Here is an 11,272-nt window from a genome sequence, read left to right as displayed (position 1 = left end):
TCATGGTCCAGTTCAGATGAAGAATGTCTTGCATTTGAAAGCTTGTTTAACTCTATTCCAACTATGCAGATAATCCAATAAAAGATAACACCTCCTAAAAATCCTTTCTTCTCAGCTGAACTTCCCCAAATTTCTGTTGGTGTTTGGACAATGCAGGCCTGCTTATGTTGTTTTGTTATGCTACAAAGCTAATCTTTAGAAAACAAATTAAAATTAAAAATAGGCTGTCCTGTGTCAGGATCAAACTCATCACTTCCTTATGCATACCTAGCATCAACATCACAGTACTGTTGGCAATCTAGTAATACTTATGATCCAGTTTGGGTGAAATGCAAAGGCAGGAAGATTTTTGTGCAGCCTGCATTGAAACCAGCATGATGAACAAAATGCACATGCAACGTGAGGCGTGCTTTTGGAGGATTCCTGTTCAACTGTGCTCATGTGATACTAAGGCTAGTATCAGAGTAGCTGGTTCTGTACACACATTGTCACCATTCTAGCACTGAATGATAGCCATCTATTATTACGGTAGGCTTGGAAAGTTCTGACCAAAATGGTCTAGAAAATAATGCAGAAAACCACATTTTTTGGAGGTATCTTATACTGGACCAACTGTATATTGCTGAAAGCTTCTCTGATATTTTTATCAACAATGTTGCTGCTTCAGTAAAAGATATCACCAACAAAGCCCTTTCTTCTTGCATCTAGTGCTTTAGTCACTCTCCAGTTATATTTGTACCATACCGTATTCCTAATCATGGCTAATATTCAACTCTATTCAGAATGCCATGTGCCACTTGTGGCAGGCCAGTAGGGGGTGCTCCTGTGTTGAGCCACCTGCCTCACTGTGCCCAACCACCTTCTAGGCTCCGAGTGCTTGCCTGGGGGTGCCTCATGTCCATCTGACCCCCTTCCTGGAGCGTACGTGCAAGCCTGGGGATAACGCTGCCACCACCCAGGGTCTGGACTGATTTTGGCCCTGTGCCCCTGGGAAACATAGGCCTAGTAGTTCTTGAGGGTACTTCAGCCACTGCAAGAACTTGGGATGTTTCCCTTGTGGACCCACCATCTCCCACTCCCTCTCCCCAACCTGCCAGGTCGCCCTGATCCTGTCAAACCCCCTAGAACCACCAGCCCCACTCCCTGTGGACCCACGAGCATGGCCTAACTCACATGCCCCCCACAACCCAAGTTACACCAGATTTCTGGCATAGCTTGCCAAACAGGTGCAAAAGCCACACCCATGTGATCACTTATTGAGTTTGGTGAACCTCTACACATACCCAGAGAGAGAAATGTGATGGCAGCAAAAGGCATGTTAATTCGCTTTATTCTTTTGCATTTGCTTTGTCATGTAATCCTGTCAGTGGGATCATATAAAGAAGGCATTAGCAAGAGGAAAAGACAACAGAAAAGAAGGCCATGAAGTCATTCTGTAGTACTGATGTACTCCACAAGTGTGAAGACTCCTGGTACACTGAGCATATTTCAGGGTAAGAAATACATTTTTGTGAGAGTCCCTGGAGGTCTGGCATCCCTGGCGCAAAGCACCTGCTCTTCACTAAGGCTGGCAGGGCAGAGTTGTGGAATACAAGGACATCGTGGGAGCAAACATGTAGATGCACCCACTGTTCAGTTTAGCTCAATATAAGTGACTTGTCCCCAGAATGATCTCTCCCCTAAACTTTGTGTTATCCACAAAGTTCATTATAATTTATATTTTTTCAAATCATTTATAAAAGTATTGAACAACACTAGTCCCTGTGGAATTGCACAGGAAGCCCTTTCATTCAATAATGATTGCCCATTAACAATTCCATTTTGAGATTTGTCGGGTAGCCAGCTTTTAATCCATTAAATATGTGCTGCATTGATTTTGTATGACACTAATTTTTTAATCATAATGTTTTGCCATCCTAAGTTGAAGAGTATTAAGTTTAAATATATTAAGTCAACATGGTCACTACCAATGTGGTGATTTCATCTAAAATATGATTATGTTAGTTTGCCAGGAATTATTTTCCAAAAACACACATTGATTGACATCGTTAGATATTACCATAATTTCATTCTTTATAGATTGAATTCCTTTGCTAATTTCCCCCCCATTATTTTGCCTGGGACTGATGTTAAACTATCTAGATTATCCTGGTTACCTTTCAAAATATTATTATAATGTTAGATTTCTTTCAGTCCCCTGGAATGTTGCCAGCATTGTAAAATTTATGGAAATTAACATAAATTACCTGTAGTTTTCTTGGCCCATCCTCTTATAACTCTTAAGTGAAAATTATCCAGATGTGCTCATTTTAAAATGGCTAATTTTAGTAGATGCTGCTTAACATCCACTCTAACTACTGTTGGAATAAGAAATATTTCAGTTATATATATTATATGAGAAATCATCCTTTATTTTACAACATATACAACATATTGCTTCCATATAATTAAAGAATAGGTGACTACAATCAGTCGCAAGGAAATCATCCCAGCTTGCCTTTCAAGTAGGTGACTGAAATCTAACAAGAGGCTCCAGGTAGCTATCAAAGTCTTCTCCTTTACATCTCATGGATAGAGTTTATGGCACACAGCTTGCATATACTGGATATACCTAAGAAAGAGTGAGACGTGGGCATACCAGTTGATCATAGGATGAGCTTCCATTGTAATGCAACTGTGAAATAGGCTAATGCAATACTAGGGTGTATTAGATGGGGTGTAATCAGGAGAGACAAGAAGGCATTATACAAGGCATTTGTAAGTCCCTATTTAGTCTACTCTATGTAGTTCTAGTCACTAGTTTAAAAAAAATCAACTCAAATTAAAACAAGTCCAAAGAAGGTCCACTTAAGCTGGTCAAAATGGAGACCCTTTCTTAGAAGATTAAAAGAGCTCAGCTTGTTTTTCTTAAAAAATGGAAGTTGTATGGTTTTAAAAAAAGGTATACAATTAATTTTTACCAATACATTTTGGGGGTGAATATTGGGAGGCAGAAGAGTTTTTCAGGCTGAAAAACAATACTGGCAAAAGTCAAAGACTACAAACAAACTGAACAAATTTAGATAGGAAAATATAGGACTTGTAACTATCAGAGAAATGAAAGTTTGGTCTTTTGAGTCAAGCAGAAAAAGAACCTAGTTGTTTGAAGAATGAGCTCAGCAAGTTTATGGAGGGGATGGCATGATAGGATAGGGGGTTCATGGGTCAAAAATCAATGTGTGATATATGGAATCTTGGATTTGTTATCCTCATGTTGAGGTATGGAAGTAAAGGCTCATGGTGGCTATCTGGTAACTCTGTGCTTCAGGACTTTTGGTGGTGAACTTCATGGGTCAGGATAAGAGTTCTCCACCTCCCATTAAAACTACTGGCTTCTGAGGGTTTCTTTCTTTTCCTTTCTTTTTTGCTGTCCTCTGTGGCATTGGGACTTTGACCACAGCTAAGGTTGGAGGTTATTAACTAGAGTGTGTTTATGCTCCTGGTAGTGCTAGAAGACCTTTCTCTTTTGCCCAAGATTATAAAAATCATCAAGTTTGGGGTCAGGAAAATTTTTTCTTATAGGCCATATTTGCAAGGACTGTGGGGGCTTTTGCTGTCATCTCTAGCATGGAACTTAGTCCTTTTCTTAGGATCCTCTGAGCATTTCTTGATCAATTATGTCTGGTATTGCCATGACAGAACATTGGCATTTGCACATTTCTCCTGTTTTTACCTCTAGCATGTTGTAGGGTGATCTTGGTGGTTCTGGCTTTGTGCCTTGTGGCTGTATGTGAGAGTCTGAATTTTGGTTTGAAGTAGTGATTTTGGGGAATCCTTGGGTAAATAGTGGCCTGCAAACTCAGAGTCCCAGACTCGATGGCCTACAAGGCCCTTTTAGCCCTATGTCGATCTGTTTTTGCCATTGTTTGAAACTCCTCTTACCCAAAAGTGTGTTTTTAGTATACAACAATTGTATATACTTCTGTCTTTCAAAAAAAAATAAAGATAAATATGCATACCCTAAAAACAATGGGACATGACAAAGCATGTATTCCTGGGCCATTAAGGCGCTTCTCTTTGGCCTTATGCCTCACAATACTCTGGAGAGTTGCATTAATGGCCTAGTAATACAACACGCCCTATCATGTCTTATTGCTTAATTGGACTCCAGACAAATTCAGTTAAACCACATATGCTGTTCTTTTATTACTACTACTGCACAGTTTTTATTTCCTACATTCTCTGGTGCTTCTGGAGGTATCTGAGTTATATCAAATGCATCTCTTGAGAACATAGATTGTGGATACAGAGTTTTAACTCTGCCCCTCAGTCCTTTCCATCTGCACACTGAATGAGTATATGGTCTGTATGCTTCAGTGTAGGACAAAACCAGAAAAGTTAAGTAACATAGCAGAAAATAAATGGAAAAAGGAAGAGGTGAAATGACTACACTGGGTCTATTTTGAAAGACCTTTTCATTACAAAATGAATGTCAGAGTGAGAAGATAGGCATGTTTTACAGGATTTAGGGTGCTTGGTATTCATGGGATCCTGATACAGAAAATTAAATAATCTTCATGTGGGGGGTTTCTTATGTATATTCCCTACTTCCTGTGGATGGCTGTGCATGATGGTACAGCTCTGTTCATGGTGCTTCAAGGTCTTTCCATATTATCTGGGGCCTCTTTTAAAGTTTATGGAAGTCTTTTTAATGACTTAATTCATTTTGGACAAAATCTTAAGTGAGGAATGGTGACAGAAATTGATTCCTCAAGTGAGGAATCAAGCTAACAGTAGGGAAAAAAGGTCACTCAGTCATAACCCTGGAGAGTTCCCAGCATTTAACAACAAAGGCAGGAAGAACAGTTGTGCACACATTAACTTGAACTCAGGAAAATAGGCTCTGAGGTCAAAATGATGTGTCCTTTTTTAGAGACCAAAATCTGTTGTCCCAGAATCATCCTAGTTACTATTAAGAAATCCATTTGTTTGTCCTTTAATAAAACCATGTCTTAACTCACAGTAGGCCAGCTGTAGTGACCCAAAGTTAAACCTGAACAGAAAAAAAGGAGAGAAGGCCTATGATCTTTCCATGCTGTATCTGTGTCTTTGATTTGTAACATTAAATAAAATAATCCTTTGTCTGACCTAAATCTGTCTGGTGAATTTGGGTATTCCTGGTCAAATGTTCACAGGAGGATATTGAGGATACTCTTGGATGGTAGTAGACATTCAAGTGTATTTTGGTTTTGTTTCAGTGCAGAAATTTCACTATATATTGAGGAGGATGGAAATCCCTAATATTTCAAAGTATTTAAAATCAGCTATCTTGAAATTAATGAATTAATCAAGGCTACTGATGCTTGAATTAATTTCACATTAAAGCTGTCAAGCGATTAAGATTTGTATAAATTGCTTTAACCCATTGCAGCATATTTTGAGTACTGATGGCAGTAAGGGAGGCCAGATATAAATCAGTGATCTGTTACAAACTAAAGATAAAAAAGCCAGGGAAAAAATACAGGAAATCTAACTTTATCTCCAGGACTCATTCAGAATAAAGTAAAACAGAAACAGCAGTGCAATGCATTTTCCCCCACAGTGCTGCTCTAGCATTTAGTGCTTCAACTTTATATAATGAAGCAATTGGCTCATTCTCTCGTAATAGCTCGTCATGCATGCTGAGTTCAGGAAGTAGAACCATTAGAGCCACATGAAGGTGGCAAGTCCTAAAGAGTCCCAAGAGTTCAGGTATTGCCGTACTGGTTCTGAGCTGGCAAAATCTTTTCAGCTGATGGCCAGTGTTATCTGTTAAAAATAGCTGCTATATTTGTACTCTCATCATGGCGATTCTGTACTGTGTGAATGCAAAAAATGAGGCATTATGGTCACTTGTCATATATGACATATAGTTCTTGGTATATTCCAGCATATGATTAGTCTTTCAGCAATGTTGAGCAAAAATATGTATATATTTCTGCTAGAGATGAATCCAAGTACTTTAACTGTGCCCATAAATAAATGCATTTATTTTTAAATACATTTAAAATAAATTGAAATAAATTGAAAAAATACAAACTGAGGTGCTGCCCAAAGGGGTCAGGCCTTAGAATGTAAATTGTTAAAATATATATTTTCTCTCAGAAGAGCAAACAAATAAAGCATTACAAAGAAAAAAGTATTGCCCATTTTATGATCTGGTATTTACAATTTTTCTTGGCAGATCATGTACAATACAGTCAAACCTAGGATGATTAAACTTCAGAATAATCCATGTCATAGTTAAGATCTTTTTTGCTGTCCAATAGGATTTACTTCACTATTTTCTTTCTTTGTCTGCTGTGGTCCCTGCAAGGTAGTTCAGTGTAATAGTATATTCTGGTTGACACTGTTAAGAAGTGGTGATGGCTGTCTCCAAGTAGGTACAATGCTGCAGGGCACCCTGTAATTTAGTGTGTCATTAAGACATGTCTGCTGATTTATAGATTGCAGGAGTATAGGCAGACTATGGCCATCAGTGAAGTAACATCAGGTTTTAAAAGGCCATCTTAGCAATGTGTGGAGAGGCAAATGCATGTTTAATTTAAAAGCAGACAATCCTTAAGAATGAACTATTTTTATGCAATTATATGTAGCTGTATTTTTCCTAAAAGAAAGACATAACAAATCATACACGGTAAAAAAAAATCATTTTCAATGCATTAAGTTATGATCACTCTGTCATTTTATGAGTCTTTGGAACACCTCAGAAAGCTGGTACAGAAACATCTGTTTTACAAATACAGTGAATGTTGTCATCATGGTATATAAATAATGCTGGTCAGTGTTCAGATTGCAGCCTGGGATAAAATGACATTGGACAGTATAAAAAAGCAGCCAAAAGGCTTGTGTGGTTCTGAACAGCATGTTAAAAGTATGGTAGCCCCATATTTTAAATAAGCCTTTCTGCACAGTAGTTTGAATATTTCATTTACATAAACACAATAACCAATATTTTTTAAAAATAAGTGCCTAAACTTACACTTCTGAGATTTTTAATGGGTACCTGCATAAATGAGCTGATTTTCAAAATTAGGAACTGCTGCATATTCAGCACTCATAAAGGCTTGTGCTCTGACTTCATCCTTTGCATGGTTGAGGTGAGTGAGGCTAAAGACCTTATCTCCCCCGTGCTGTGCAATTGGAGGTACAGAAGTGAAGTGGAGACCTGACATCATGCCTTCAACAGCCCAAGAACTGTTAGCCCAAAACTTCACAGAGCCTTGTGTACAAATGTCAGTTCCTCAGATCAGGTGTGTGGAAAACCAGAACTGTCTCCACTGAGACACACCACACACACAGACCTGTCTCCTAGCATCCTGCAACGTAGCAGAGTCTGAGCAAGGATTTCACAGAGCCCCCTGTCCTACTGCTAGCCCTGTGCAATAGATTAAGTGAAATGAGGATTTCATTAAGGCTAGTGCTCTCATGTTAGCCATAGAGAAGTTTAGATAAATTAGGGTATTTACTTAGCACAGGAAACAAAAAGCTCAGTTAATGAATGCAATGAAAAAAGACACAGATGCGATGAAAAAATACTTGCAATCTGTTAATGACAACCTGTGCAATAGCAGCGAGGTAACCACAGCAGAGACATCGGATGAAAAATGCATAGATGATCCACAGTTCAACTTCCAAGAATCATTGCAAGAGAAACAAAGAGACTTAAACAAAACAGATATTCTTCATCTGGACTAGAATAATGACAATGCTACTAGTAATAGAGATGAAACAATTCCCATCATAGGCGTTGGTGGTGGCATCTCTGATCCTGCTTTATGGCCCAATCTAATGCCCACAATTCAAGATTTGCTAGTGACCATTGGTCCACCAAAAGTAAAGAACATAGATTTTCTTCTGCATGAACAGAATGGCCATTTTTCTATTATGTTTTTATATGGAAATCTTGAAAATGGCGAAGTCCTGAAGCAGGGCTGGCTGCTTTACTCAGAGTGCACTGACAAGGTTTTCTGTTTCTGCTGCAAGCTCTTCAACTTGAATCCAAAATCATCCCTAACATTTGAGGGGTCAAATAACTGGAAGCACATCTCAGATTCTTGTCTATTGTAGCAGGTGGCCAGCTTGCCTGGCTCCTCCAGCCTCAGATCAATCCTTGAGCCCTTCAGTCTGGTCCAGTAGCACAGTCTTTCTCTGGGCTCAAAACCACAGTGTAGCAGGTGGCCGGCTTGCCCAGCTCCTCCTGGCTCAGATCAGTCCTTGAGGCCTTCAATCTGGTCCTAGTAACACAGTCTTTCTCTGGGCTCAAAAACAGAGGCTGTAATGCCCTGGGCTCCTCTGCTTCCCAGGGCTCAGCTGAAAGCAAAACAATCCAAATGAACCCACCCGTAGCTTGGTCCCAGCAACACAGGCTTCAAAACCCTGGGCTTGATTTCTACCAAGGGGTTTAGTTGTCAATATCAAACAATCCAAAATAAACATGCCCAGCATGGGTTAGCTCTCACTCTGTAGTCTTCCTTCGAGGAGCCCTCCCTCTCCATCTAGCTCCTCCCACTTATTTCCTCTTCCTATTTTTTTATTTCCGGTCAGCCACTGCTCTTCATTTTTGCTAATTACCTGCCAGCTGAGGCCCCTTATGTGGGTGGCTTGTTGCTGGCTGGGTAATGGATCAAGGATGCCAGCCTGTAACTTGTTACATGCATCATGAAAAGTCACCTAGTCATTTCAGTTCCTGCTAAACATGGATCAAAGCACAGCAAAGGATAAAACAGAATAACTGCATTGACATTGAGTTTCAACGTATGATTAAAGAAGAGACAAAACAGTGGGAGAACATTCTAGAGAACTGCATGACAATAACACTTTATCTTCTGAAAAATAATGTGGCTTTTTAAGGCTCATCTGATAGTCTCTTCATGGCAAACAATAAGAATTTCGTGGGTTTGTTGGAGTTACTAGGAAAGTACAATGAAGTAATGAAGGAACATTTGGGATGCATACTTTCCAAGATGGATTCCTACTGTGGAAAAACAAGCCCGAATGAGATAATTGAATTATTTCTGAAGAAAGTGCTGCAAGACATTCTTAGAAGGTTGATAAGTACCAGGTACTACTCCATGATATTGGACTGCACTCCAGATGTGAAAAGATGTCTTTCACAGTTAGGTTCCTTGATACTTCAGATGGTAAAGTGACCATTCAAGCACACTTTATTGGTTTTAAAATAGTGGACGAGTCTACAGGGGAAGGACTAAGTGGGGCATCTACACATGCAGTTAATGTGACACCCAGACTCCAGAGCTGTTTGAGTCAGAGGAAACTGCTCCTTGGTGCAGCGTCTACACATGTGCTCAGAACAGTGGCAATTTCAGCTGGGACGAAGCAGGCCCCTGACTGGCTGGGCTGACCAGGCACAATTTATATCCACAGTCAGTATCCACATGTGTTTCAGCAAAGTAAATTACTCTGCCATAAGACAGTACTGGGTTCAGTATTGGGGATAGTACTATCTTAAGGCAGGCTTAATTAATCTACTGTGCCCTAATACCAGTGCACATGTAGAAGGTGATGCTTTACTGTGGAGCTGATTAGTCTACTCTTCAGTAAAGTGCATGTGCAGATGTACCCACTAAAGCTATATTTACTACTCTGAAGGAATAAAACATAAATATCCAAGACTGCCGGAGCTAGCATTATGACAACAGTGCAAAAATGAAGGGGAAAACCAAGGGTGTACAGCAAGACTCCTTAATCAAAACCCAAGAGTGTTTTTCATTCCATGTGGATGCCACTTGCTAAATCTCATGCTGGCACATGCTGCAACATTTTCAGCAGAGTCCAAGTCCCTCTTTGGCGTTTTGCAAAGGATCTATGTACTGTTCTCTGACTCTGTTCATTGTTGGGAGATTCTCACAAATCATGTCTATGTCACTGCTAAGTATGTGAAACATGCTGGGAGTGCACCACTCTTCTTTCACCTGGGGAAATATGCTGTGCACCAGAGCATGCATGAAAGGGCATGCCCAGGGACAACTAGTAGCAGCACAAATATGTGCCGCTGCTGGTTGTCCCCAGGGAAATGCACTTTCCTGCTCGTGGGGAAGTGCCTATGGATAGCACTCGGGATCCTGTTAGCCATGCCCATAACAGTGGCAAACAGTGAACAGAGCTTCTCAAAGTTGAAGCTCATAAAAACATCTTTGTGATTGACCATGGGAGATGACAGGCTATCTTTGTTGGCTATTCTGTCTATCAAGAATGCTGTGGCTTAAAATATAGACCTGTCACATGCAATATCAAAGTTTGTGGGAAGAAAGGTGCTCAGAATGGTTTTCCAAGTCTTGGAATCTTGGTTAATAGAGTTTATTATTTGTTAATGTTAATTGTTAGTTTAATGTTTAGTTTATTCATCACTTAGTTATAATGTTTTGTATGGCATATTATTTATTATTTGAATAAACCTGAATTTCATTGAATTGAATTTAGTGTAATTTCCTCTTTTTATTTTTCTAATAGTAAATTATTTAAAAAAAAACTTTTGAGATTACAGCTTTATTTCTGAAATAAAGCAGGGGGAGGGGTGCCAAAATACAAGTTTGCCCAGGTCACCTTTTTCTCTAAGGCCAGCTCTGGTGAGGAGCCTATATCTTGGGTTTCCTGCTTTCTGAATGAGCATCACAGTCAGCTTTTGGGGTAAAAGGTAGGAGGATCTTCCTCCCTTGGCATCTAACATCTGGCTTTTTGCCATGCTTTTATGAGTTATGCTCATTGTATGCATGTGTGGCACTGTGTATCTGCCTGGCCAGTGAACTGTAATTGCCGAAAGCAACAGTTCTGCAGCTAGTTACCCGCCTCTTGAGTGCATAAAGTGAAATAAGATCCTGTCCCTAACTTTTAACTAAGTAGTTCAGGTACTGTTAGAAGGATGGGCATGGCAGCAGGAGCTCATCATGGGTAACAGCCTGAATAGTTACTTAGCTTCTTGGGTGTCTTTTGTAGCCTGTGTTCAGTTCTGTGCTAACACTGCTATGCTGTTAGCAATATTTGAGCTAGAGCTACATTAAAGATAGATTGGGTAAGTTAACATGCTCTGCAGTTACTGAACAGACAGGCCCTGAGTGACAAAATTACCCAGACCCTGTCTATGCTTTTATTCCTGTACAGCCTCTACTGTTGCTGTGAGGTGTGGAGCTGCACCAGTTGGTATTATAGTTCTTAATTTTCTTAAACCTTAAATTCTGTGGTAGTTAATTTAGCTTCTCATAAGTGTCTTTTTAGTATCATATACCCCTTCCAT

At 39.7% G+C, this 11,272-nt stretch overlaps 1 long non-coding RNA gene across 1 annotated transcript; it reads left to right on the top strand.

The window, feature by feature from the left end:
• Positions 1 to 911: 911 nt before the first annotated feature.
• LOC109299846 lies at positions 912 to 10,793 on the top strand. Its single transcript, XR_002098025.1, has 3 exons — positions 912 to 1,056; positions 1,580 to 1,583; positions 10,782 to 10,793. It is a non-coding gene; the product is annotated as an uncharacterized LOC109299846 (long non-coding RNA).
• Positions 10,794 to 11,272: the final 479 nt, after the last annotated feature.

The sequence above is a fragment of the Gavialis gangeticus genome, unplaced genomic scaffold (assembly GCF_001723915.1).
Source record: "Gavialis gangeticus isolate Ggan-Ray unplaced genomic scaffold, GavGan_comp1, whole genome shotgun sequence".
NCBI classification, from domain to species: Eukaryota; Metazoa; Chordata; order Crocodylia; family Gavialidae; genus Gavialis; species Gavialis gangeticus.
This window is presented reverse-complemented; position numbering and strand designations above follow the sequence as displayed.